This window comes from Lissotriton vulgaris, chromosome 3_1 (genome assembly GCF_964263255.1).
Source record: "Lissotriton vulgaris chromosome 3_1, aLisVul1.2, whole genome shotgun sequence".
In the NCBI taxonomy this organism is placed as follows: Eukaryota; Metazoa; Chordata; class Amphibia; order Caudata; family Salamandridae; genus Lissotriton; species Lissotriton vulgaris.
Window position 1 is genome coordinate 1,744,229,777 of NC_141689.1, and position 26,161 is coordinate 1,744,255,937.

General features: G+C 47.6%; 1 protein-coding gene across 2 annotated transcripts in view; it reads right to left on the reverse strand.

The window, feature by feature from the left end:
- LOC147728393 (ureidoglycolate lyase-like) overlaps window positions 1–26,161 on the reverse strand; it is a 481,711-nt gene that overhangs the window by 378,270 nt on the left and 77,280 nt on the right. The window contains exon 2 of one of the 2 annotated variants that reach the window (XM_086962177.1): window positions 6,629–6,656. The exons of the other annotated variant lie outside the window; for it this stretch is intronic. The gene's annotated coding sequence lies outside the window, so the exon portion shown is untranslated. The remainder of the gene's footprint in view (window positions 1–6,628; window positions 6,657–26,161) is intronic. 2 annotated transcript variants of the gene reach the window in all.

A 26,161-nucleotide genomic window follows, 5' to 3' on the forward strand; every position in this document is an offset into this window, starting at 1 on the left:
CATGCAAATTAGTCTGTCCCTGGCCCAGTGCATCATGGGAACAGGGCAGACCAAACTACCAAGCCAATTCTTATACTGGGAAGGAAACAAGCTTCCGGGGACCGGTTTCTGGCATTACAGCCGTCTTCGGCCCGGCTTGCTTGAATCCTGATGGTGCAATGAGCAAGGGACTCACATCTGAGTATACCCTTCCACGCTTATGGTGGACAAAACGATTCAGAAAAGGGGGTGGTGATGGACAGAGTATCTGAATTAAACAGAACACTCATACCCAGTCAACAGATCAGGGCTTGATCCATCACCGTTTTTTAGCTCACTGCACCATCCCAGCTCAGAACCTGGCTACATGCAAATTAGTCTGTCCCTGGCCCAGTGCATCATCGGAACAGGGCAGACCAAACTACCAAGCCAATTCTTATACTGGGAAGGAAACAAGCTTCCGGGGACCGGTTTCTGGCATTACAGCCGTCTTCGGCCCGGCTTGCTTGAATCCTGATGGTGCAATGAGCAAGGGACTCACATCTGAGTATACCCTTCCACGCTTATTGTGGACAAAACGATTCAGAAAAGGGGGTGGTGATGGACAGAGTTTCTGAATTAAACAGAACACTCATACCCAGTCAACAGATCAGGGCTTGATCCATCACCGTTTTTTAATTCACTGCACCATCCCAGCTCAGAACCTGGCTACATGCAAATTAGTCTGTCCCTGGCCCAGTGCATCATGGGAACAGGGCAGACCAAACTACCAAGCCAATTCTTATACTGGGAAGGAAACAAGCTTCCGGGGACCGGTTTCTGGCATTACAGACGTCTTCGGCCCGGCTTGCTTGAATCCTGATGGTGCAATGAGCAAGGGACTCACATCTGAGTATACCCTTCCACGCTTATGGTGGACAAAACGATTCAGAAAAGGGGGTGGTGATGGACAGAGTATCTGAATTAAACAGAACACTCATACCCAGTCAACAGATCAGGGCTTGATCCATCACCGTTTTTTAGCTCACTGCACCATCCCAGCTCAGAACCTGGCTACATCTGAGTATACCCTTCCACGCTTTCTGGTGAAGAATTGGCTTGGTAGTTTAGTCTGCCCTGTTCCCATGATGCACTGGGCCAGGGACGGACTGATTTGCATATAGCCAGGTTCTGAGCTGGGATGGTGCAGTGAGATAAATAACGGTGATGGATCAAGCCCTGATCTTTGGACTGGGTAAGAGTGGTCTGCTTAATTCAGACACTCTGTTCATCACCACCCCCTTTTCTGAATCGTTTTTGGCCACTATAGGTGTGGCAGGGTATACTCAGACATGAGTCCCTTTCTCACTGCACCATCAGGATTCAAGCAAGCCGGGCCGAAGACGGCTGAAATGCCAGAAACCGGTCCCCGGTAGCTTGTCTCCTTTCTGGTGAAGAATTGGCTTGGTAGTTTAGTCTGCCCTGTTCCCATGATGCACTGGGCCAGGGACGGACTGATTTGCATATAGCCAGGTTCTGAGCTGGGATGGTGCAGGGAGATAAATAACGGTGATGGGTCAAGCCCTGATCTTTGGACTGGGTAAGAGTGGTCTGCTTAATTCAGACACTCTGTTCATCACCACCCCCTTTTCTGAATCGTTTTTGGCCACTATAGGTGTGGCAGGGTATACTCAGACATGAGTCCCTTTCTCACTGCACAATCAGGTTTCAAGCAAGCCGGGCCGAAGACGGCCTAAATGCCAGAAACCGGTCCCCGGTAGCTTGTCTCCTTTCTGGTGAAGAATTGGCTTGGTAGTTTAGTCTGCCCTGTTCCCATGATGCACTGGGCCAGGGACGGACTGATTTGCATATAGCCAGGTTCTGAGCTGGGATGGTCCAGTGAGATAAATAACGGTGATGGATCAAGCCCTGATCTTTGGACTGGGTAAGAGTGGTCTGCTTAATTCGGACACTCTGTTCATCACCACCCCCTTTTCTGAATCGTTTTTGGCCACTATAGGTGTGGCAGGGTATACTCAGACATGAGTCCCTTTCTCACTGCACCATCAGGATTCAAGCAAGCCGGGCCGAAGACGGCTGAAATGCCAGAAACCGGTCCCCGGTAGCTTGTCTCCTTTCTGGTGAAGAATTGGCTTGGTAGTTTAGTCTACCCTGTTCCCATGATGCACTGGGCCAGGGACGGACTGATTTGCATATAGCCAGGTTCTGAGCTGGGATGGTGCAGTGAGATAAATAACGGTGATGGATCAAGCCCTGATCTTTGGACTGGGTAAGAGTGGTCTGCTTAATTCAGACACTCTGTTCATCACCACCCCCTTTTCTGAATCGTTTTTGGCCACTATAGGTGTGGCAGGGTATACTCAGACATGAGTCCCTTTCTCACTGCACCATCAGGATTCAAGTAAGCCGGGCCGAAGACGGCTGAAATGCCAGAAACCGGTCCCCGGTAGCTTGTCTCCTTTCTGGTGAAGAATTGGCTTGGTAGTTTAGTCTGCCCTGTTCCCATGATGCACTGGGCCAGGGACAGACTGATTTGCATATAGCCAGGTTCTGAGCTGGGATGGTGCAGTGAGATAAATAACGGTGATGGATCAAGCCCTGATCTTTGGACTGGGTAAGAGTGGTCTGCTTAATTCAGACACTCTGTTCATCACCACCCCCTTTTCTGAATCGTTTTTGGCCACTATAGATGTGGCAGGGTATACTCAGACATGAGTCCCTTTCTCACTGCACCATCAGGATTCAAGCAAGCCGGGCCGAAGACGGCTGAAATGCCAGAAACCGGTCCCCGGTAGCTTGTCTCCTTTCTGGTGAAGAATTGGCTTGGTAGTTTAGTCTGCCCTGTTCCCATGATGCACTGGGCCAGGGACGGACTGATTTGCATATAGCCAGGTTCTGAGCTGGGATGGTGCAGTGAGATAAATAACGGTGATGGATCAAGCCCTGATCTTTGGACTGGGTAAGAGTGGTCTGCTTAATTCAGACACTCTGTTCATCACCACCCCCTTTTCTGAATCGTTTTTGGCCACTATAGGTGTGGCAGGGTATACTCAGACATGAGTCCCTTTCTCACTGCACCATCAGGATTCAAGCAAGCCGGGCCGAAGACGGCTGAAATGCCAGAAACCGGTCCCCGGTAGCTTGTCTCCTTTCTGGTGAAGAATTGGCTTGGTAGTTTAGTCTGCCCTGTTCCCATGATGCACTGGGCCAGGGACGGACTGATTTGCATATAGCCAGGTTCTGAGCTGGGATGGTGCAGTGAGATAAATAACGGTGATGGATCAAGCCCTGATCTTTGGACTGGGTAAGAGTGGTCTGCTTAATTCAGACACTCTGTTCATCACCACCCCCTTTTCTGAATCGTTTTTGGCCACTATAGGTGTGGCAGGGTATACTCAGACATGAGTCCCTTTCTCACTGCACCATCAGGATTCAAGCAAGCCGGGCCGAAGACGGCTGAAATGCCAGAAACCGCCCCCGGTAGCTTGTCTCCTTTCTGGTGAAGAATTGGCTTGGTAGTTTAGTCTGCCCTGTTCCCATGATGCACTGGGCCAGGGACGGACTGATTTGCATATAGCCAGGTTCTGAGCTGGGATGGTGCAGTGAGATAAATAACGGTGATGGATCAAGCCCTGATCTTTGGACTGGGTAAGAGTGGTCTGCTTAATTCAGACACTCTGTTCATCACCACCCCCTTTTCTGAATCTTTGAGCTGTAATGGCATACAGATCAAAATGTTGAAACCCATTTAAATACCTGAAAAATCCAAACTTAAGAACATGGAACTATTTTGCAGTCCCAAATCTCCAAATAGTTTTGTGACAAAACCGACCCATCATGCTGTCCAAAACTCATAACCAATTAGTAGCTCCAAAACTAAACTAAAAAACAAGTACTGACAAAGCCAGTTGGTTTGGCGTGCAATGTAAATACTTCTTAAAAGCTGCAGTGAAAAAAAATCAATTAAACAATTTTTGTCTCTTTAGAATACATTTTGTATAAGTAAAGTAGTTTTATAGAGCGCACAGCTGCCCTAGCAAAGGGGCGTCCTGGCACTGATAGCAGCAGAAGGGTAGCAGACGGCAGAAATGGCCTGTAATAAAGTAGAGGGGGAATCTAATTGTGAGAAGTTGGCCTGGTATATGATGTTCACTATTCTAGTGAGCACCTTGCACCAGTCCAAGCAACCCTTATGGTGATGGTTGTAAAGTCAACCTTATAGACCAGCTATCCTAGTGGTAGCATGGACAAAGCAGTCTTAGGCTAAACTCAAGAGGGCATGTGAAGCCAGCTGTTTTACCATATGTAACCCCTTTAATACCAATTGAAAGGACACCACACAGGATATATATAAAATATGTTATTTATTTCTAGACAAATCCTCTGAACTCTTTATGAGGTCAGAGGCACAAGCACAATACAAGATATTCAATTAAAATGCACAAAATACAGTAGGGCCCTAGGGGCATGCTAAACCATATACTAAAATAGTGGTATAAGGACTACACGGAAAGTGAATAAGCCTAGGGCCTAGGGAATCGCTGGGGCTACGCTGAGCTACCAAGAGTTAGGAAGCAGGAGGTGTGACTGGCCTCGTTTGTTGTGTTCGTCAACATGCAGCTTTGCCTCCTTCTCCCTGAAGGCCTTCTTCGTTGCATTAGGGAACCTTTGTTGCGTGGCTTCGAGTCATGCTTGAATCTGAGACACTAATCTCGGATGTTGTGTGGGTCAATAATTGATAACTACTCCCTTTAAGTGTGGCACAGGTTGAAGTCGGTAGGCTTCAGAGCAGACATAACCCTAACACACCGTCAAGAAAAGCATTTCGGAGGTTTGTGTTGGTGAAGAACTAACACATGTTTGGACATGTAACTCTGGATCGGAGTTGAAGGGCTAACAAAAAAAGGAACTTACAGCTTTCAGGGGTAGCACTTATAGACTGCTCTGTGCCGTTACTTCTGGAGGTGGAACAGGCAGTCATGTAGTCCGGTGGTGAGACTTGTAGGCACAAAAGAGCAATTGCTGAAAAGTTTCTGGATCCATTCTGGCACCCTAGAGAATTCAAAATGTGAGGAAATCTTGGTTCCCTGCCCCCTCGCTGTGCTTGCTTCCCTGCCCCCTCGCTGCGCTGGCTTCCCTGCCCCCTCGCTGTGCTTGCTTCCCTGCCCCCTCGCTGTGCTTGCTCTCCTGGGTGTGTGTGTGGCTCTGGGTGTGTGTGTGTGTGGCTCTGGGTGGGTGTGTGTGGCTCTGGGTGGGTGTGTGTGGCTCTGGGTGTGTGTGTGTGTGTCTCTGGGTGGGTGTGTGTGTGTGTGGCTCTCGGTGTGTGTGTGCGTGTGTGTGGCTCTGGGTGTGTGGCTCTGGGTGTGTGTGTGTGTGGCTCTGGGTGTGTGTGTGGCTCTGGGTGTGTATGTGTGTGGCTTTGGGCGTGTGTGTGGCTCTGGGTGTGTGTGTGTGGATTTGGGTTTGTGTGGCTCTGGGTGTGTGTGGCTCTGGGTGTGTGTGGCTGGCTGTGTGTGTGTGGCTCTGGGTGTCTGTGGCTCTGGGTGTGTGTGTGTGGTAGTAATTGCTGTCTGCTGAGCTCGTCCAGTAGGGTACAATAGGTCTCACATTTGCCAGAGATTAAGCTATTGGCAATGTAAATGACAATGCCATTTATTTATCTGTTTTCAAAACCAACACATAAATAAAAATGTTGTCATTTACAATGCCAATAGCTGTAACTTTTGATTATATTCATTGCATGTTGGATAATTGTATGGACTTTGCGAATTGAGGCCCAAGTTAGCGAGTGTTTACCACAATTCACTTCTCTACACTCTACCTGCGCTTTAATAGGCACACTACCAAAACACTCTTTTACAACCATCATTTTAAAAAACATTAGCATATGGCCTTTTATGCTGTCTGTTGTATTTTAAGCGTGTTTTACAGTTCTCAGCACTTTTTAGCATAGGTTTTTATGGTAAATTTCATCGATTGAAATACGAAATATTCTTTACACATGCAGGGCCAGAAATTGTATGCATATATATTTACTATGGATTAAAAATAAACTGTATGCTTATAGATCTTCTATTGTATATTTTATTTAACTAAATAAAGATTGTTATTTACTTACTTACTATACACACACTAGGAAAAGAAAAAAAATAACAGGTGCCATACGAAAGAAGGCATTGAATCACCTTGTGGTACAGGAACACACTGACACATGCACTGAAATAATAGACCCACGCCTCACACTCTTTCAGGCTCTATGGAGGGTGATATGACCTGCCTTTCACTCTGTCCTCATTAGAAAAATCCACTGCAATTAGCCAGCTGTCTGCATACTAACATACCCAAACAGCAACTTGAAGCCATGTATCTAGAAAATGCCTGGCTAAAACAAAAACATCACAACATAGTATAACATTACACAGGGATCAGGCAGTGCATTGGTATGTTAATCGCCCCTCAGTTTGCTTTGTTCATCTTATGAAATTAACAAAAACAGAGAAAGGTAGTTAGTTTTGTTTTTTGCCACTGCACAGATTATTTTTTTAATATGGCCAAGGTTAAGACCCCTATGTATCACTGTATATTCCCATAGACACAGAATAGGTCAAACCACCCTATGACACATCAGACCCCAAGTTTTGAAATATACCTGTTTGTTTCACTTCTTGCAACGCCAGCTGCAAAGAATGGTGCAAAATTAGTTAGCTTTATTTTTCCTCACCACAAAACATTAGGTACTATAGCCATGGTGCCTATCTTGACCTCTTTAACGTTATGCCCCTATGCAGCACAACTGCATGATTTGAACAGGTTTGGTACTATGAAATACTTTTAATGTGTGCATATTTGTGGCAGCCTTTATATCAGTTTCTATAATAGTGATGTCCTCAATTTACAATGTCAAAGTCTCTGATTGTCACTACGATATGTATGTAAAAACATAAAACAAAGTCAATTTCCTGCATTCCATCAAGCCTCCTACCACCCATCAGTCTCCAAACCTAAGTTTGCAAAAATATCTGCATCAGCCGACTAATGTGCGGATTGGGTTGTTATGCTACAATGGTTAGATTTCCTCTTTTGTGCGACGAGGAGAGGAAACCGCAATGGTTGTGACATCTAAAAGACCGCAGTCGGATGGTACGAAAACCTGCTCATCTCTAGACTGTATTGAGAAATGGTAAATCCAAAGAGGAACCTGCACTTTCTCTCTAAATAAACAATTTGTGAGACAGTACAGAAGTGCGTGAGTAAGATATTCTTTTTTAAGTGTGGACATTTTTTCACTCCAGGGGCCGTATTATGGAAGTGCTCCGGAGGTGCAACAGGCATCTGTGCTCGCTTTGTGCGCCCCGGGGCACTTTGGCATTACAGAAAGGCCCACAGACGCTTGGGTGCCCCCTTCTGTAATACTGATAGCGCTGGCGCACTTAAAGCGCCAACACTACCTTCAGAGGACATTCCCTCATTTGCATGGGGGCATGCCTCATGCAAATGAGGGAATCTCTTTGCCTCTGTGCCCGCTGTATTACAGACACAGGCACAGAGGCAAAGAAGATCACATGCAGGGCTTTAAGTGGGCCGGGTCTCAAGGGGTCTGAGCACCGGCAGTTTTTTTCAGGGTGCCTCGAAACGGGTCGCTATCAGGCTCTGTTTTGAGCCCTGACACAGGCAGCCCGTTTTTTTTCCCCCGGACTGCAATGACCGCTGTTTGCTGTCACTGCAGTCCGGAAAAAAAGTGCCATGGCGCACAACAAAGCCTGATAGAGACCCGTTTCGAGACAGCACCAGGCACATGAATGTGCGCTGCTCACACTGCTCACTTCTCAGTAGTAGAAAAGTTACAGCATGACGTCATGCCAGGGGAGCGTTGTGGGGGAAGGGAAATCCTTTAAGAGTGATTTTCTTTCTGGATTTCCCTTCTCTTTCTGAAACTCAGGAGCAGCAACATTGTGGTTGGGTCACCAAGGATTTAATTGGAGGCTTTGTCAATATTATATACAAGTCATAGTTGCAGCTTATTTATCTTCTGCAAGTAATAACCATTGACAAAGCCAATATTCCTTACTTATTGTAGGTATGATGTTGCTTGTATCAAATATCTGGATGCAATGACGGAAACAGCAAAATACAAGTCGGGCGGCACACTATGCTAAGCACAGTTTTTTTGCTTAAGTGATTTAAAGCCACACCCCTAATTACACTGACCACGCCCCTTTGAGAGACCCCCAGTTTTTTCATCCCACTTAAAGCCCTGGTCACATGAGACGCAATATCAGTGCGTCACCTAAAGATTGGCGTGCTGTTAGTAGGTCCCCTGAGAGCAGCCCGCTAAAGGGGGACCCATAGACCCCTCAAACATTCCCTTGCAGGCAGGTGCCATCACTGACTACACCCGCCTGCAAGGGGATCTCTAATCCCCCTTCAAAGTGCGGCGGGTTGCCACCTGCTTAGTGAGACACATAGCAGCTGCTTCAAAGCTGTGCTTGCCCAGGGCTGCACGAGTTTGTGGATGCCCTGGGGGCAGTTCATTCTATGAAATAGGGCACACTTTCTCTGTTTGTGCCCGACCTACCTGTTTTAAGGTGTGCCAGGTGCAAACAGGGAAAGTGCACCCTAATACATATTATGGTCCCAGTTCTATACAAACGTTAGGGGTCTATTCATAAAGGCATTTTGAAGTACATAAAGTAGTACACCTTTGGTACTCTTATATGTACTCTAACAAACCTGGTGAATTAGCCCTAAAATATCTAAAATGGGAATATTCAGGGAATGCTCATATTCAGTTTGTACAGACAGAAAGTATGGTGCCCCCTTTGCACATTTACTTATAGGGAGTAGGACTTTTGGGACCGAATTACAAAGACGTGTAAGAGTTTGCAAAAGAGAGCTCCAGTAGCACTATTTCCTGCACTCATTAATGCTTTGTGAAATGGCCCCATTGAAGACAGACCTACAAATTATTATTCTAATTAGTTAAATTGAAGCAAAATGACACTATAACTCCCAGAATGCATTGTCTTATAACAGGAAAGTCCAGAACTAGAACTGGAAGCAGCCTCTATAATGACCTGGAGGGAGGTGGTCATGCTACAAGGTCGGGATGGTTTTGAGGGAAGAGATAGAAACATGGCAACATTAATTTTCTTCAGTGTGTTTCCTACATAACTTACACGTTTTTGCTTTACCTTGATTCACCAGAACTTTGACTTGGGTGCTGGTTTTCCTTTTGTCTACATCGTTGTTTTAGTATAAGCCCAAACTTGAAAACACATTTGTTTGGATGTGATGCTGCTATTTAATCACTGGTTGCGATATCCTTCCATTTTATAAAATCAGAAAAAGTGAAAGGGTTGTTAGGTACGAGGAGTGGCTTTTTTTTTAGGGAGCTGAGAGGAGATTTGGAGTTGGACTCCAGGGCTCATTTGTGCCTTTTGGGCATCATATTGAGTCACTCTGCTGGTAGGGAAGCTTTGTATTTTTCCTTGGCCTAGAAGTGATCTAATGGCCTGAAGGGATATGCAAAGAAAGCAGTAGTCCTTATTGATGCCTCTTTTCATGCAGGTGGAGCTCTGCAAGTCACATGCTGGAACAGGAAGAAGCACCCAGACTGGAGAGAGCCCGGCTCAGCTCCACCACTGCCAGAACCAAAGGCAGGCAGCCTAGCTGGAATATTTAAACATCTTTCAGAAGGACCCTTTGAAGGCTGGTGGTGAGCAGCCTACAGAGCTGAATCCTCAATGCCACCTTTTCTTTCCCAGGTCTCAGTGTGGCGCTAAAAGGTTCAGCATCAAAATAACCAGAAAATATGTCCTGTTACAGTCAAAAAAACCTATAGTCGTATATTGCATATGTAAAAATCAGTTGTCTGGTAGGCAAGTATCCCTGTCCCTCTCCCAGCGCCTGTTTATGTCATGGGCATATTACATCAATCCCTATTTGTTCTACATTTGATCTTTATTTCAAGGTTTTTACCCGCAGGCTCTATAATTACGCGAACAATTCATAACTTCTCCTCTGGCTTCAGGCAGGGCACCCCTAACTTCCACCAGGGTTTCCAATTTAAAATGAAGTTCATCTGGAATAGTATGTGTAGTAATGATCTCAAACTCAATGCAGATAAAACGGAGTTTGTCATTCTGAATAATCAGACAGACCTCTGTGTCAACCCCTTTTTCGGTTTCGCCTGAGCCAGCGCATGTGTTGCTCTGGCTAGACATTTAGTAAGTGGGCTTTTAAAAGTCTGACCACACGCTTTTGCTGGCCTCAAGCTTGCGGTTACGCGCGCGGTTACGCACACAGCCGCCATCTGGCTTTCTGTCATGGCTCATTAAGCCTTACAACCCTTACAACGCGCAAATCACTTTTATTTCCATGCTCTTCCACCCCCTGCTCTCAATATCCCATTCCCTCCCTCCCTCCTCGTCAGTCATCCGGCTACAGCTTGTTCTCAATCCTTCTACCTGCTTTTTTAGGTCTCGCCTGAGCCAATGCATTTGTGCATTGCTCCGGCGAGACTTATGTAGGGCTCCAGGAAATGCTGCCAGAGGGCTTTGGAATGCGAATTATGGCCAGTGCATGTGCGCTGGGCTCGCTCACCATTTGCTCCCCCACCCCGCATCAGACTTGAAAGGAATGCCATTACCCTCACTCACCCTCTCACCCTCACACACCCTCTCACCCTCACACACCCTCTCACCCTCACACCACCTCACCCTCACATCCCCTCACCCTCCCTGACACCCTCACCCTCTCACCCCCTCACCCTCACACACCCCTTCACCCTCACACACCCCCTCACCATCACTCACCCTCTCACCCACCCTCGCCCACCCTCTCACCCTCACACACCCTTTCACGGTCATGTAATCACCGCTTGATTAGATATAGTATTCCTATATCTACCCTTATATATAGACACATATATGCCTATAAGTCAATCCTATGGCTGGACTTAACAATCCTGGAGGCAGAGTTCTGGGTATTATGCAAGATGGTGCTCTAGCATGAGCTGAGCCTGTCTGCAGCTTTCGGAACCATGTCCTTATAGCTGTACTATGATATAGCCATACCATATACTCTTAAGTGCATTATAATCCTTGCGGTTATTGCTAACTTTGTTTTGGTTTTATCAAAACATGTCGTGTAAGGTGTCATACGCTTTGGAATACTACCCCCTCGCCAGTTCTGGCGACGGGGGTAGCATTCCACCCTTCTAGAGGGAGAAGACATGTTGTTCCTGTTAATCCCGGTTAAAGTTAACCAGAGCCTCAGGATCACAATGCTGCCATAGACACAAGTCTGACCTCATGCTGCTGGGAGTCCTTCCAGAGAGGGAGGTTTGGACAATAGGTTTCCTGTTTTAGGAGGTGCTAGCACCACCCCAGACAGGCCATAGTGTATTAAGGCAGGGAGGGCTGAATGAAATGAGACACTGTCTGGGGCATTATACAAACAAAACAGAACCAGGGGTCTATATAGAAGAGCCAGGTCTACTAAATCCTACTCTAGTCACAACCACTAATAGTTCAGTTGTGGGTGCCAAATCACCATATAATTAATGAGTGTCAAAGGTACATACTAATGAGACTGACCCAAGAGCACAAGTGTTTGTTGGTGAGACTCACATAAGAAATAACAATGGATTCCCATCAAATGTCTTGCGATGAGCTATATTCTCATCTGGTCATCCAGAAAAATGGGGTGGTGTGTCCCTCGATTATTGGGACCATGTCCGCACCCAATTGCTAGAAAAAGTCTCAGTGAGTCAAACCCACGCACACTGTGCTGACCATGAGATAGATGACAGAGTATGGGAATAAGTGCGGTGCAAAAGTTAGTGTATAGTGTGTTATGATAAAATAGAGTGGTAAAACAGGAGTAACTACGTTTTTATTCAAATGATTGTTTCACCCTCTAATTAAAACCAAGAACAGTGCAAAAGGGAAGGCAGACCTAAACAAATATCGACTGCCACATAACAGGCCAACATGTTTCAGCCACTAGGAAACAGAGGTTTCACTGGCTTTTTTCAGGGCCTCTGTTCTTATCAATTTGCTACAGCTATAGTGAATATACGAACAATAAAGGTGAAAACAGAAAAAGGATATGAGTGGACATACTAGTCCATCATCAGCTCGATCCGTGTCAATAACTGGAGTGGTCTCACAACTAAAAAGAAAAAGAAACAAACACAACGCTCTCAGTCCAGAATACATAGTGTTAATACCCTTCAGTGCATAAAAACATTTCCATAGTACAGCACTCACCCAGCTTGACCGGGGGCTAAGCCTCACCTCTCCTGGACCCTGCTCACAAAGACGGAGGCCCCGCTCTATGGGAGAGAAGGGTAAGGTGCATTGAGTGAAACTCCTTGCTCCTAGGGCATCTCTTGTTTCCACTAAATTCACACTTGATTCTGTCTTCTCTCTCACTGGTACTCATCCATTGGTCCCTAGCTCACTCCCGTGGTACCTCATCACACCAACATGTGTTCATGTGCAAATTCAAAAGGAACATAATCATTGTTACCTTACAAAAGGACCCGTCACAAAGGTCCATGTGGTTTAGGAACCTGTTATTATTGGTTGTTTGCCTATGCGTGTATCAAAAATGGAACTGTATTATTTACCTGGTGTTCCAGACCACGATTGAACAACTATAACACAGATAATGTTAATGTTAAAAATCAATGTTAAAAATCACTCGTTTTGGGGCCAATGGACACCTGTTCTATCATATGTGCCAAAAAACCCTCGAACTGAAGCTGAACTAAGAAAATGCAACCCTTTCAAAGCAGCCAGTAAAACAACTTTCAGTATAGTCCCAAGTGGGTTCAAGATTCAAGTCGCACTCCGCTATACAGGCTCAATGTATTCAGTACGGCACAGAGTATGTACCAAATTCGAACTTTGGATTATCCCCAATATGTGATGGTATAAAGGGCTTTTCTAGAACAGTCCAAGTGAATTCCTCCTCAGTGTGTTTCAATCAGCAAAGTGTCTTGTGAGTTTGGTTAAGGTCTTTCTGCATCTGAATGCACTCTTATGTTCTAGCATCCTGAGGCGGACCTTTCGCGTTGTCATGCCGACATATTTGATGGCACAAGGGCATGTTAGTAGATAGATCACATGTGAACTATTGCAATTCGTAAAAACCTGCTGCTCCCAGGGGCGTACAGTACCAATCTCAATTTCAGTGGTATGTCTGGTTTGTGGGCACATCGAGCAACATCCACATGGATGATGTCCCGATATTGGTGGTAAGTCCCACAGAGTGCCTAATGGGCGTTTAGGAGTCTCCTTGGGGTGTGTGTGTACCAAGCGATCACATAAATTACTTGATCGCTTAAAGGAGAATAGCGGAGGTTCAATCTTATTTGCACCTGCATTCAAAATACGCCAGTGATGATTCACAATCTTTTGTACCTGGTTGGACTTTGGACTAAAAGTGCTCACAAACGTAAGTCGGTTGAGTGCTGGCTTCACTTGGGGAGGTTCTAGCAGTGATTCTCTGTGGTTGTTCGCTGCCCGTTTCAAAGATTGTTTAATGAGGCGTTTTGGATAGTTCCGGGCTTCCAACTGTCGGGATAGACTCTCTGAATGCTTTAAAAACGTATCATTTGTGGAGCAGTTTCGCCGAACACGGAGAAACTGCACATAAGGCAGATTCTGTCGTAAAGACTTAGGGTGCTGGCTACCATATAGTAACAAGGAGTTCCTTGCCATCGGCTTGCGAAACAATTAGCTCTCGAGTCCAGTCGGAGTGACATAGATCGATAAATCAAGAAAGGAAAGCCTCTCCTTGCTTTTCTCCACCGTAAAGCACAAAAAGCGGTTCTGGTTATTAAGCCACTGGTGGAACTGTAGGATGGAATCCCGGTCCCCTCTCCACACCACTAGCACGTCATCTATATATCTTTTCCACCACACAATTGATGGAAAAAACGGGTTGTTGGGTGTCAGAACATTCTGCTGTTCGAAAGTGTGGACATAGAGGTTAGCCAGGGATGGAGCAAAAATGCTTCCCATGCTCGTCCCTGACACTTGTAAGTACATGATTTCCTCGAACTGAAAAAAGTTTTCTTTCATTGCCAGCCTCGCCAGGGACATGATAAATTTCACTGGAGTGGGAGAATCCAAAGGTGTATCCTCCAGGATGGACAGTATGGTCTCCAAAGTCTCATCCTGTGGTATGGAGGTATACAGGGACTCCACATCAAATGATACCAAAAAATCTGATTCAGAGTTGTATTCAATGCCTGGTATCACTTGCAAGACATCTTTTGTATCTTGGAGACAAGTGGGCATGGTGCGTACAATCGGTCGTAAGAAATGGTCCACAAATTCCGACAGGGGTTCCAATAAAGAGCCCAGACCAGAAATTATCAGTCTGCCCGGAGGGGGTCTTTGGGGTTTATGCACCTTCGGCAAAGTATAGAAATAAGGTACCGTTGGGTGGTTTGTCTGTAAGAACTGTGCTTCTTGATTGTTAATCCAACCTTCACTCAAGGCCTCTTCTATCAGGGTTCTAATCTCCTGACTCAATCGAGTAGTGGGATCTTCTGATAAAGGTTCATATCATGACGTAACCCCAAGTTGTCTCAGGCATTCTGACCTATAGTCAGTAGTGTCTTGATTAATGATCGACCCGCCATTATCGGCAGGCTTGATCGTGATAGTGGCATCTTCTGCCAGTGCCCGCAGAGCTAGATGTTCGCACTTGGAAAGATTTTTAAAGGTCCTGTTCTCATCAGTACCCCCTTTTAATGTCATCAACAACTGCTTTCTCAAAAGTGACAACCTGAGGAGGTGTTACAGCCGTGGGCGGCATGAAAGTAGACTTATTCCTCAATCCTGTATTCTCGTTGTTGGAAACATTATCTTCCAAGGGCTTATCTTTGAAAAAATAATGTAGACGCAGTTTACGGAAAAAGGTAGCTAATTCAATTTGTAATTGGTAAGGGTCTCCTTCAAAAGTGGTGACATACCCTAGACCTTTGTTCAACACCTTTTCTTCTGTTTCGCTCAATACTCTCTTACTCAAATTAATCACGAGGCTGGGTTCTGGTTGTTTGCTGGTTGTTGAGGGTTCCTCTTGGTATTGCTGCGGGTCCCTCCAGAGGGCCCTGTTGTGTCCTCCCAATGCACCTGTGGTTGTTGGTTTCTGCTTTTGCCTCTCGACCTGCGTGGGCCAAAGCCTAAAAAAGGTTGAGGATTGTATTGTGGCTGATAACCTGAATACCCATGATATGGACCTGACATAGGTGGTTGGAAAGTGTGTTGTGAGGGAACCGAATGCCCCCAAGGGGGAAGGGGCCACCACGGCTGCAATTGTGTCTGGTGTTGACCTCTATTGTGTTGGAACCTATTGGGCCTCCCTCTGCTTCTACCTCCCTGCATAGATGGACCAGGGGTTTCGTTGTCACTGCCACTGTCAGAACTTGACCCTGAATAGTTTGATCCATATTTCCTGCCATTCTTCCTAAAATCCCGAGCGACATAATTGTCGCTGGTGTAAGGGTAGATGACATCGTGCTTGAATTTCGCCAAGTCTTTCTTAAATTTTTCTATCTTGATCTGCAAGATAGAGTCTTTAAACTCTTTGTTATGTTTGTTCGATTCCTCTTGTTGTTTTTTAAAAAGAGTTGGGGTAATAGTAGCTTTAATCTGTGATTCAAGTATTTGGATTTCTACCAAGAAAGAATCTGCCACTTTCTTTGCTGTATGGATTATTAGGATTAGCCAGTCTCGCGTGCACCGCCACGCTATAAGGGACCAGTCTTTCAAAAGAGATTTATCATTCAAAAACAAGCGGGGAGCATTTGTTACTATTAAGCCTGGTGGTGCACAGCCCTCATGTATTCCGCCATTGCTAGGCCATGTACTACCATGATTGTGATTTCTTCAGGGTCAGGACTTTCGTCCATTCATCTACTGTGCCCACTGTTGGTGGAGGCGACACTTCTAATATACTCTGCATATTGTCAAGGATAGATTGATAAACGGAGTCGTCAAATGCAAGACCTGCAAATTCTGCCATGATTGATAGGTTGTGTGACAAAACCAAAAGAGAGGGAAACTAAAGCTACCAACAAGATGAGCGCCTAAGCATATCACCAAGAGTGACACACTTCTTTGGAAGAGCTACCTATAACACATGTAGCTACAAGATAAAAGGATCCGACAGCTGCACTGAACAACATAACACCACCGAGGAAAGAAGGGTCCAAATGATATTTTAAGACCTAGCCATGGTTCGTATCCCCCAACAACACGTGATACAAACAAAACAGAACCAGGGGTCTATATAGAAGAGCTAGGTCTACTAAATCCTACTCTAGTCACAACCACTAATAGTTCAGTTGTGGGTGCCAAATCACCATATAACTAATGAGTGTCAAAGGTACATACTAATGAGACTGACCCAAGAGCACAAGTGTTTGTCGGTGAGACTCACATAAGAAATAACAATGGATTCCCATCAAATGTCTTGCGATGATCTATATTCTCATCTGGTCATCCAGAAAAATGGGGTGGTGTGTTCCTTGATCATTGGGACCATGTCCGCACCCAATTGCTAGAAAAAGTCTCAGTGAGTCAAACCCATGCACACTGTGCTGACCATGAGATAGATGACAGAGTATGGGAATAAGTGCAGTGCAAAAGTTAGTGTATAGTGTGTTAAGATAAAATAGAGGGGTGAAACAGGAGTAACTACGTTTTTATTCAAATGATTGTTTCACCCTCGAATTAAAACCAAGAACAGTGCAAAAGGGAAGGCAGACCTAAACAAATATCGACTGCCACATAACAGGCCAACATGTTTCAGCCACTAGGAAAAAGAGGTTCCAATGGCTTTCTTCAGGGCCTCTGTTCTTATCAATTTGCTACAGCTATAGTGAATATACGAACAATAAAGGTGAAAACAGAAAAAGGATATGAGTGGACATAATAGTCCATCATCAGCTCGATCCGTGTCAATAACTGGAGTGGTCTCACAACTAAAAAGAAAAAGAAACAAACACAACGCTCTCAGTCCAGAATACATAGTGTTAATACCCTTCAGTGCATAAAAACATTTCCATAGTACAGCACTCACCCAGCTTGACCGGGGGCTAAGCCTCACCTCTCCTGGACCCTGCTCAGAAAGACGGAGGCCAAGACAAGGTGACAAGGTGCTCCATGCATAGTCCAGTTCAAACCAGTTGCTGGGGCACTCCAGCCCCAGCTCTGGCACGAAACTGGACAAAGGGAAAGGGGTGTAACCACCCCCTTCCCTGGTTCCACCCATAGAAGGGACCTAGCAGGTAAACCAGCCCCTTTAATTTGTATAAAGCTAGGAGTCTAGAGACTTTAGATTTATCCTGACTGAAACTTGAAACAAAACTCTGAACCTTCGACATTCTACTTGAAACTAGAAGACTGAAGAATCTCCCTTGTGGTCAAGGAGAGACCACCCTGTGCAAACAGGCACCATCCAGCGATCTGTGGTTTTGCTTTGTTGACGCTCCCGCCGGAGCCCGAGCACAGAGCCTGACAAAAACCAGACTACCAGACTTCCTTGAGCCTGATCCACAGTCACAGAAAATCTGAGACCCCTGGAGGCGACGAGAGACGTGGGACCCGCCATCTTGGAAAACCTGCGCTTTGCTACCTGCGCAGCTTCTGAGGCACCCTCGAAGTTGTGCATTGGGGGTTGAGAAACCCCAGCCCCGAGCACCTTTTACACCGATGCCCAGCCCTCCACACTCCACGGGTGCCGCGTGGGGCCTGCTAGTGTTTTTGTGCTTGATGCGTCTGTCCGGTCGCTTGCCCATCAGCTAGTGGCCTCTGTGACGATGAACCTACAAATCTACACCACTAGCCTGGTTGCTTTAGGTTGGCCCTTGCTTCCCTGAAAAGGAGAAGCCTCTCAGACTTTGTTGGTCTGCACCAGAAGCCATCTTTGATTCCTGCGTGGGTTGCCTTTGCCAAGGCTTGTTGATTCCAATCGGGAAACCGACACCGCAGACAGCGAGATCCTTTGTGGGACAGTTTGTGCCCAGATCCTGGTTGTCATAAACACCTCCTGGCTGCAGAGACAAGCTTCACGACATCACCTGATTGCTTCACGACAATGCCTGGTTCCTTCCTGGTCACCGGCTAGTGACCCAGACTCTGTCCCCTCTGCTTTCAGGTACTCTTCATCCTTGATCCGCCCTTGGATCCAACCGGACACTTCTCTCCTGGTCGCCTGCAGCATCTTTTCACAGGTCTCCAAAGGAATCAGCGACGAAACCCAACACACTTTGACACATATGCACCCAGCTCCTGTGGGTGAGGTAACGCAGGTACTCCGGTGCTCCTGTAGGTATTGACTATCCCAGCGTCCCAGTTTTCCGTAGCGTTCTCTTAGTCCATCCCGAAGTGTCCTAAAAGAACTAGTTTCCAATTCTTTTGTTCCCATTGTATCCCTATGGTAACTCGCTTGTGTGTTAAGACACTGCACACGCATCCTGTGGGCCTCCTCCTTCCTAACCATTGGTAGTACAGCGTAGCCCCAGCGATTCCCTAGGCCCTAGGCCTATCCATTGTCTGTGACGTGGTTCTTATACCACTATTTTAGTATATGGTTTTGCGTGCCCCTAGGGCCCTACTGTATTTTTTGCAACTTATTGTATGGTAATTAAGTATCTTGTTATGTGCTTGATCCTCTGATCTCATAAAGAGCTCAGAGGGGTTGTTTTAGTAATAAATACATATATATTTTATATATAACCTGTGTGGTGTCCTTTCCCCTCACACACACCCTCACCCTCACACCCCCACACCCCCTCATCCTCATCCTCACACACCCTCACTGTCACACACCCTCACTCTCACACACCCTCACCCTCACTCACCCTCTCACACTCACCCTCACACACCCCCTCACCCTCACACACCCTCTCACCCTCACCCACCCTTATTCACCTTCACACACTCACCCACCCTCACACCCTCACCCTCTCCCCCTCACCCTCACAACCCTCTCACTCACCCTCACACCCCCACACACCCTCACACCCCTAACCCCCTCACCCTCACACACCTCCTCACCCTCACACCCCCTCACTCTCACACCCCATCACACCCCCTCATCCTCACACACCCTCACACACCCTCTCACCCTCACACACCCTCTCACCCTCACACCCCCTCACCCTCACACCCCTCACCCCCCACCCCCTCACACACACCCTTACGTTCACACACCTTCACCCTCACACCCCCTCATCCTCATCCTCACACACCCCCACCGTCACACACCCTCACTGTCACACACCCTCACCCTCCCTCACCCTCTCACCCTCACTCACCCTCACACACCATCTCACCCTCACACACCCTCTCACCCTCACCCACCCTCACACACCTTCACACCCTCACCCATCCTCACGCCCTCACCCTCACACCCTCTCCCCCTCCCGCTCACAACCCTCTCACCCTCACTCACCCTCACTCCCTCACACCCCACACACCCTCCCCCTCAATCCCCCTCACCCTTACACCCCCTCACCCTCACACACCTCCTCACCCTCACACCCCCTCTCTCCCACACCCCCTCATCCTCACACATCCTCACCCTCACACACCCTCACCCTCTCACACCCTCACCCCCCCACACCCTCTCACCCTAACACACCCTCTCACCCTCACACACCCTCTCACCATCACACCCCCTCACCCTCATATCCCCTCACCCTCACATCCCACACCCTCACTCACACCCTCACCCCCACACCCCTCACCCTCACACTCCCTCACCCTCACCTTCACACCCCCTCACCCTCACACCCCCTCACCCTCACACTCCCTCACCCTCATACCCCCTCACCCTCACACCCCCTCACCCTCACACCCCCTCACCCTCACACCCCCCTCCCCCCCTCCGCACCCTCACTCACCCACCCTAACCCACCCTCTCACCTTCACCCACCCTCTTACCCTCACACATCCTTTCACCCTCACACCCTCAAATCCCCTCACCCTCACATCCCCTCACCCTCACACCCCCTCACCCTCACCCCCTGACACCCCCACACACCCTCACACACCCCCTCACAGCCCCTCACTCTCACACCCCCTCACCTTCACACCCCTCACCCTCACACCCCCCACACACCCTCACCCTCACTCACCCTCTCACCCTCACACACCCTCTCACCCTCACACACCCTCTCACCCTCACACACCCTCACCCCCCTTCACCCTCACACACCCTCTCACCCTCACACACACACACCCTCACCCTCACACCCCCTCACCATCACACCCCTTCATCCTCACCCTCACACCCCCTCACCATCACACACCCTTACCCTCACTCACCCTCTCACCCTCACTCACCCTCACACACCCTCTCCCACCCCCACTCACCCTCACCCACCCTCACACACCCTCACTCACCCTCACACCCTCACCACACTCACCCTCACAACCCTCTCACCCTCACTCACCCTCACCCTCTCACACCCCCACACACCCTCACCCTCACACCCCCTCACCCCCTCACACCCCTTCTCACCCTCTCACACACCTTCTCACCCTCACACCCCCTCACTCTCACACACCCTCACACCCCCTCATCCTCACCCTCACACACCCTCCCCCTCACTCACCCTCTCACCCTCACACACCCTATCACCCTCACAACCCCTCTCACACTCACACACCCTCACCCTCAAATCCACTCACCCTCACATCCCCTCAACCTCACATCCCCTCACCCTCCCTCACACCCTCACACCCTCTCACCCTCACACCCCCTCACCCTCACACCCCCTCACCCTCACACTCCCTCACCCTCACACCCCCTCACCCTCACACACACCTCACCCTCACACACCCCCTCACCCTCACTCACCCTCTCACACACCCTCACCCACCCTCTCACCCTCACCCACTCTCTCACCCTCACCCACTCTCTCACCCTCACACAGCCTTTCACCCTCACACACCTTCTCACCCTCACACACTCTCTCACCCACCCTCACTCACCCTCACACACCCTCTCACCCTCACACATCCTCACCCTCTCACCCCCTCACACCCCCACACACCCTCACACCCCCTCACCCTCACACACCCCCTCATACCCCCTCACCCTCAAAACCCCTTACCTTCACACACCCTCAAACACCCTCACCATCACACACCCTCACCCACCCTCTCACCCTCACACACCCTATCACCCTCACACACCCTCTCACCCTCACACACCCTCACCCACCCTCACCCTCACACACCCTCTCACTGTCACACGCCCTCTCACCCTCACACACCCTCTCACCCACACACACCCTCTCACCCTCACACCCCCTCACCCTCACACCCTCTCACCCTCACACACCCTCACACCCTCAACCTCACACCCCCCTCTCACCCTCACACACCCTCACCCTCACAACCCCTCCGTCACACACCCTCACCCTCACTCACCCTCTCAACATCACTCACCCTCTCACCCTCACACACCCTCTCACCCTCACCCACCCTCACACATGGGTGGGTGAGGGTGAAAGGGTGTGTGAGGGTGTGAGGGTGGGTGAGAGGCTGAGGGTGAGGGTGTGTGTGAGGGTGAGGGGATTTGAGGGTCAGGGAGTGTGAGGGTGAGGGGGTGTGAGGGTGAGGGTATGAGGGAGGGTGAGGTGGTATGAGGGTGAGGGTGTGAGGGAGGGTGAGAAGATGTGAGGGTGAGGGGATGTGATGGTGAGGGGATGTGAGGGTGAGGGGTGAGAGGGTGTGTGAGAGGGTGTGTGAGGGTGAGAGGGTGAGTGAGGGTATGTGAGTGTGAGGGGGTGTGAGGGTGAGGGTGAGGATGAGGGGGTGTTAGGGGGTGAGGGTGAGAGGGTTGTGAGGGTGAGGGGGTGTGAGGGTTAAACACAACAATACATAGCCTAGCATAACAAAACACAACATAGCATAGCATAACAAAACAAATCATAGGATAGCAAAACTAAACATAGCATAGCAAAACAAAACAAAGCATAGGATAGCAAAACAAAACACAGCATAGCATAACACAACAAAGCATAACATAACAAAACATAGCATAACAAAACACAACATCACATAGCGTAACAAAACATAGCAAAACGCAACAAAACATAGCATAGCTTAACAAAACATATAATAGCATAGCAAAACATAGCATACCAAACACAACAAAACATAGCACATCATAACAAAACGTAGCATAGCAAAACAAAGCATAGCATAATAAAACCCAACAAAACATAGGATAGCATAACAAAACATAGCAAAGCATAGCATAGCAAAAAATTGAATAGCATAACAAAACATAGCATAGCATAACAAAACACAGCATAGCATAGCATAACAAATCAAAGCATAGGATAGCAAAACGTAGCATAGCATAACAAAACAAAACATAGGATAGCAAAACAAAACATAGCATAGCAAACAGCATCACTCCGCACCACCACAGCATCACTCAGGGGCACCATAACATCACTATGCGCTACCACAGCATCACTGAACGCCACAGCCACACTCATTCGCCATCACAACATCACTCAGCGCCACCACAGCATCAATCTGTGCAACCATTCAACAACTCCTGGTTCAAATATGTTCTCTCAATAGTTCAAGCTTTATTAGAAATGTAACAAAAAGATGTTAATATTTCACTTCTGTTCTTGGATTTTCGTCACAATAAAATACACTGAACATAATCTTCACAAAAGTTATTTACAAAACTTTAAGCTATTGCCATTATAAATTACAATAACTTTTATTTAAGTATTAATTATTGGAAAAAAATTAAAAGCCATTATTTGTAATATCAATACATGTAAGTCACGTAAATACAACACATATTGCATTACAAATGCTATAGGTGTCACATTTGCAAAAGTTATAACTATCGGCATTGTAAATGACAAAGCTATTAATTTCGCTATTTTCAAAAACAAAACATAAATAAAAAAATTGTCATTTACAATACCAATAGCTCAAACTTTCCTAATGCGAGACCTATTGCATTGTAAATGCTTGTTTAATTTATTTACTTATGTGTTTTAGCGCTTAAGTGGCTATGTGCGTGCGTGCCTTTATTTTTTGCTCTCTGCTTAACCATTACTGAGAGCATAGCTGGAAATAAGCATTTAGCTGCCGGCATCCTTGATATTGCTGCACCATCCGTGACAGAGTGGTCTTACGTTTCCTACAAACCGACTGAAGCTCTCACTGCTGCTGCTCTTATGGTGCTGTTTACTACCTCTTACCAATATGCTTTCGCAATAAAAAAGTCTTAAACCAATGATTTTAGTTTGTAACCTCTGAGGGGCTCCTTAGCCCCTTTGTAAACGTGGTCCTCCACCAATCTGTGACCTAATCTGTAGGTTTCCAGCCATTCGCAAGCTCTGGCAAGTGGAGGTTGAACAACTGGACTTTGGCTCAAAGCAGCAGGGAAAGGATATTTGCCTGAGACATTAAACACGCTTTCAGACGAGAAATCATTTTTATAAACTACTTAAAGAAGCAGATCGAATATAGTGGGATATGACAGCTATCTGCTCATCACATCCCAGTAGAGTCAGATTTTTCTTATTTTCCACTATAATCAACAATATTAAAAAAACTGTGCGCAGAAAGTGCTGAATAGCTGGGTATCTATGTGCTTAACATGGCTCGGACCACAAAGAAAAACCATACCCAAAGTATGAACGAACACTTCTCATACCTCCAATAGAGCACAGGTCTATCAAAGTTACCATCTCATGCTCACAGGCCAGCACTTTCTCTCTGAACATGTCACATGAACATCACTAACAGAACAACATCTGACAAATAATAGCCACCCAACACCTTCAGAGAAAGTCAGGGTGGCAGTCATGCTCCTTACAGCAATCACTCAACACCACCACAACATCACTCAGCTCAACCACAGCAATACTCAGCACAACTACAGCATCACTCAGCACAACAGCATCACTCAGTGCCACTACAGCATCACTCAGCACCACCACAGCATCACTCAGCGCTACCACAGCATCACTCAGCAAAACCACAGCATCATTCAACACCACCACAGCATCACTCAGCACCACCACACCATCACTCAGCACCAGCACAACATCACTCAGCGCAACAACAGCAAAACGTATCACCACCACAGCGTCACTCAAGGCCACAACAATATAGCTCAGGGCCACAACAACATCACTCAGCGCCACCACAGCATCACTTTACGTCACCACAGCAACACTCAACACCACCACAGCATCACACAGCACTACCACAGCTTCACTCAGCGACACCACATCATCACTCAGGGCCAACACTGCATCACTCAACAACACCACAGCATCACTAAGCACTACCACACAATCACTCAGCACTACCACAGCATCACTCAGCACAACCACAGCATCACTCAGGGACACAACAATTTCACTCAGTGTAACAACAGCATCAATCAGCACCACCACATCACTCAGCACCACCACAGCATCACTCAAATCCACCACATCATCTGTCAAATCCACCACATCATCACTCAGCACCACCACATCATCACTCAGCACCACCACCATCATCACTCAGCACCATCACCATCATCACTCAGCAATCACTCACCTTCAAAACAGCATCACTCAGCACCACCACATCACTCATAAACACCACAGCATCACTCAGTACCACCACAGCATTACCCAGTGCCACCACAGCATCACTCAGCACCAACACAGCATCATTCAGAAACACCACAGCATCATTCAGTGCAACCACAGCATCACTCAGGGACACAAGAATTTCACTCAGCGCAAACACAGCATCAATCAGCACCACCACAACATCACTCAGCACCACCACAGCATCACTCAAATCCACCACATCCTCAGTCAGCACCACCACATCACCACGCGTAGCAGACGCGTATAGCGGACGCGCCAGACCTGCGCCGGACCTGCGCCGGAGTCGCGCCAGAGTCCTGCCCATCTGCGCCCGTCAGCGTCCCGGAGGCATACGGCGTGGCAGACTGTTATTTCCCTTACACACTTTACCTTTGTGGCATTATGTTATCCTACTCGTCCCAGGAGCTCCGCTCTTTTAATAAACCTGCCGATCTCTGTCATGCGGTATTTCCTGGCCGTAATAAGGGTAAGCGTAAATGTCCGGGTTGTAACTGGCATCTCACAAGCATCCACCCCTCCATATATAGCAAGGAGGAGCGAAATGCTAAACATCTTTGCTTACTCCTTAACACCAGATCAGTCCACAGACATGCCCAGGAGATCTTTGATCTCCTGGCCACTGATAAACCTGCTTGTCTGATGTTAACTGAGACATGGCTGAGTGAGTCTTCACACCCTGACATTGTATCCGCGATACCCCCTGAGTATAACATCTTCAGGCAAGACAGAGGGAAGGGCAGAGGGGGGGGCGTGGCTCTCGTGGTGAAAAAAACCTATACGTGTTCTGTCATTCACACGGAGGTCATCACGGGCGCCGAATCCCTTGCTTTTTCCTTATCCCTGTCACCCCAACAATCTCTCAAGGGGCTTTTAGTGTACAGACCTCCAGATCCTGCAGGATCCTTTTTTGAGGAACTTCAGTCTGTTATTTCTACACTAGCCTTGAGAGCTGAGCACTGTGTACTGGCCGGAGATTTCAATTTCCATATGGAAGATTGTTCTGACCCGGACACTATCAAGTTGATCGATATCACGGGCTCTTTGGGCTTGTTCCCTTATCTTTCTGGACCTACCCATGACAAAGGCCACACATTAGACCAGGTTTTTTCCACTCTCCCGGTTGAGGTGACTGCCCTGCTGCCGGTATTATGGTCCGACCATCGACTAGCCCACTTTTTAATACTAGGCATCAAGAAACCAGCAGCTATTGCTATGAGACAGCAGGGGTGTGCCTTTAGGGCATATCATCGGGTGACCCCGGATCTGTTAGCCCAGGCCCTCCAGAACCATCCCGTCTCCTACACCAGTGACCTGGATAATGATCTTGAAATCCTGCAGACTTGGCTCATAGATAGGCTGAACGAGCTTGCCCCTGTGCTGCCTCCTCGAACTGCCATGAATCGGGTTTCGGCACCATGGTTCACTGAAGTGTTGGCTCACTCCCGTAGGCAGTGTAAAGTTGCCGAACGGACGTGGAGGGCTCAGTATGATGCCGAG